The 3770-nt window shown below is 42.2% G+C and overlaps 2 non-coding genes across 2 annotated transcripts; both read left to right on the forward strand.

Annotated features, from left to right (window-relative positions):
* The first annotated feature begins 3018 nt into the window (after window positions 1–3018).
* Window positions 3019–3126, forward strand: LOC114927260 (small nucleolar RNA R71). Its single transcript, XR_003817616.1, has one exon. It is a non-coding gene; the product is annotated as a small nucleolar RNA R71 (small nucleolar RNA).
* Window positions 3127–3662: 536 nt separating this feature from the next.
* LOC114927258 (small nucleolar RNA R71) lies at window positions 3663–3770 on the forward strand. The gene has a single exon (XR_003817614.1). It is a non-coding gene; the product is annotated as a small nucleolar RNA R71 (small nucleolar RNA).

The raw sequence follows: 3770 nt of genomic DNA on the forward strand, positions 1-3770 counted from the left end.
CCTTCTAGTGTAGGGGCGTGTGTTTTCTTGCATCATTGGCAAGTTGAACGCCAGCCTTACATTTTCCGAACTGAAATCTAAGTATTTCCCCCGAACCATGGTAAGCCAATTCTTTGGATTCGGGTTCATACTTTGATCATGGTTCCTAGTGATCCATGCGTTTGCATAGAACTCTTGAACCATTAAGATCCCGACTTGTTGAATAGGATTAGAGAGAACTTCTCATCCTCTTCTTCTAATCTCTTATCGGATCTCCGGATATTCGCTCTTTTTGAGCTTAAAAGGGACCTCAGGGATCACCTTTTTCTTGGCCACAACCTCATAGAAGTGGTCTTGATGGACCCTTGAGATGAATCTCTCCATCTCCCATGACTCAGAGGTGGAAGCAATTGCCTTCCCTTTCCTCTTTCTTGAGGTTTCTCTGGCCTTAGGTGCCATTAATAGTTAAGAAAAAACACAAAGCAATGCTTTTACCACACCAAACTTAAAAGTTTTGCTCGTCCTCGAGCAAAAGAAGAAAGGAAGTAGTAGAAGAAGAAGAAAATGGAGGAGATGGAGGGAGAAGGTATATTCAGCCAAGGGGAGGAGTGGTGGTTGTAATGTGTGAAAATGGAGTAGTGTTGAGGGGTATATATAGGGGTGGGGAGAAGGGTAGGTTTTGGCCATTAGGGTTGGGTTTGGAAGGAAAAAGAATTTGAATTTTGGAGGTAGTGGGGTTTCTGGGGAAGAGTGGATGGATGTGAGTGGTTAAGGGTATTTGGAGAAGAGGTATAGAGGTGATTGGTGAAGGGTATTTAGGGAAGAGAGTTATGAAAAGGTGTGAAGAGGAGAGAAGAAGAGGTGGGGTAGGTAGGGATCCTGTGGGGTCCACAGATCCAGTGGGTTAAGGACTTAGCATCCCTGTTCCAATTAGGCATGCAAAACACCCTTAGAATGCATGTCTGGCGTTAAACGCCAGCTTGCTGCTTGTTTCTGGCGTTTAACGCCAATTCCATGCTCTGTTCTGGCGTTAAACGCCAGTCTGGTGCTTGTTTCTGGCGTTTAACGCCAGCTTGATGCTTTTTTCTGGCGTTAAACGCCAGTTTGATGCTTCTTACTGGCGTTTAAATGCCAGTAAGCTCTTCCTCCAGGGTGAGCTATTTTTAATGCTGTTTTTCATTCTGTTTTTGATTCTTCAGTTATTTTTGTGACTTTACATGATCATCAACCTAAGGAAAGTATAGAATAGCAATGGAAAATAAATAGATATAATTAAATAACATTGGGTTGCCTCCCAACAAGTGCTTCTTTAAAGTCAATAGCTTGACAGTGAGCTCTCATGGAGCCTCACAGATGTTCAGAGCATTGTTGGGACCTCCCAACACCAAACTTAGAGTTTGAATGTGGGGGTTCAACACCAAACTTAGAGTTTGGTTGTGGCCTCCCAACACCAAACTTAGAGTTTGACTGTGGGGGCTTTGGTTGACTCTGCACTGAGAGAAGCTTTTTATGCTTCCTCTCCATGGTTACAGAAGGAGATCCTTGAGTTTTAAACACAAGGTTGTCCTCATTCAGTTGAAGGACCAACTCTCCTCTGTCCACATCAATCACAGCTTTTGCTGTGGCTAGGAAGGGTCTTCCAAGGATGATGGATTCATCCTCATCCTTCCCAGTGTCTAGGATTATAAAATCAGCAGGGATGTAAAGACCTTCAACCTTTACTAACAAGTCCTCTACTAATCCATAAGCCTGTTTCATTGATTTGTCTGCCATCTCTAGTGAGATTCTTGCAGCTTGTACCTCAAAGATTCCCAGTTTCTCCATTACAGAGAGTGGCATGAGGTTTATCCCTGATCCAAGGTCACACAGAGCCTTCTCAAAGGTCATGGTGCCTATGGTACAAGGTATGAAGAACTTTTCGGGATCCGATTTCTTCTGAGGCAATGTCTGCCTTATCAATTCACTGAGTTCATTGGTGAACAAGGGGGGTTCATCCTCCCAAGTATCATTACCAAATAAACTGGCATTCAACTTCATGATGGCTCTTAGATATTTAGCAACCTGCTCTTCACTGATGTCTTCATCCTCTTCAGAGGAAGAATAGTCATCAGAGCTTATGAATGGTAAAAGGAGGTTCAATGGAATCTCTATGGTCTCTAGATGAGCCTCAGATTCCTTTGGTTCCTCAAAGGGAAACTCCTTATTGGTCAGTGAACGTCCCAGGAGGTCTTCCTCACTAGGATTCACGTCCTTCTCCTCCTCTTTGGGTTCGGCCACACCAAGTAAGGTTATGGCCTTGCACTCTCTTTTTGGATTCTCTTCTGTATTGCTTGGGAGAGTACTAGGAGGAGTTTCAGTGACTCTTTTACTCAGCTGGCCCACTTGTGCCTCCAAATTTCTAATGCAGGACCTTGTTTCATTCATGAAACTTAGAGTGGCCTTAGATAGATCAGAGATTATATTTGCTAAGCTAGATGGATTCTTCTTAGAATTCTCTGTCTGTTGCTGAGTAGATGATGGAAAAGGCTTGCTATTGCTAAACCTGTTTCTTCCACCATTATAAAAGCCTTGTTGAGGCTTTTGTCGATCCTTCCATTTGAAATTTGGATGATTTCTCCATGAGGGATTATAGGTGTTTCCATAGGGTTCACCCATGTAATTCACCTCTGTTATTGCAGGGTTCTCAGGATCATAAGCTTCTTCTTCAGAAGATGCCTCTTTAGTACTGTTGGATGCGGTTTGCAATCCATTCAGACTCTGAGAAATCATATTGACTTGTTGAGTCAATATTTTATTTTGACCCAATATGGCATTCAGAGTATCAATTTCAAGAACTCCCTTCCTCTGAGGCGTCACATTACTCACAGGATTCCTTTCAGAAGTGTACATGAACTGGTTATTTGCAACCATGTCAATGAGTTCCTGAGCTTCTGCAGGCGTTTTCTTTAGGTGAATGGATCCACCTGCAGAATGGTCCAATGACATCTTAGATAATTTAGACAGACTATCATAGAATATATCCAGGATGGTCCATTCTGAAAGCATGTCAGAAGGACACTTTTTGGTCAGTTGCTTATATCTCTCCCAAGCTTCATAGAGAGATTCACCTTCTTTCTGTTTGAAGGTTTGAACATCTACTCTAAGTTTGCTAAGCTTTTGAGGAGGAAAAAACTTGGCTAAGAAAGCCGTGACCAGCTTATCCCAAGAGTTCAGGCTATCTTTAGGTTGAGAGTTCAACTATATTCTAGCTTTGTCTCTTATAGCAAACAGGAAAAGCATAAGCCTGTAGACCTCGGGATCAACCCCATTGGTCTTAACAGTATCACAGATCTGCAAGAATTCAGTTAAGAACTGAAAAGGATCTTCTGATGGAAGTCCATGAAACTTACAATTCTGTTGCATCAGAGAAACTAATTGAGGCTTTAGCTTAATATTTTATTTTAACCCAATATGGCATTCAGAGTATCAATTTCAAGAACTCCCTTCCTCTGAGGTGTCCCATTACTCACAGGATTCCTTTCAGAAGTGTACATGAACTGGTTATTTGCAACCATGTCAATGAGTTCCTGAGCTTCTGCAGGCGTTTTCTTTAGGTGAATGGATCCACCTGCAGAATGGTCTAATGACATCTTAGATAATTTAGACAGACCATCATAGAATATATCCAGGATGGTCCATTCTGAAAGCATGTCAGAAGGACACTTTTTGGTCAGTTGCTTGTATCTCTCCCAAGCTTCATAGAGGGATTCACTTTCTTTCTGTTTGAAGGTTTGAACATCCACTCTAAGCTT

The sequence above is a fragment of the Arachis hypogaea genome, unplaced genomic scaffold, assembly GCF_003086295.3.
Source record: "Arachis hypogaea cultivar Tifrunner unplaced genomic scaffold, arahy.Tifrunner.gnm2.J5K5 arahy.Tifrunner.gnm2.scaffold_90, whole genome shotgun sequence".
NCBI lineage: Eukaryota > Viridiplantae > Streptophyta > Magnoliopsida > Fabales > Fabaceae > Arachis > Arachis hypogaea.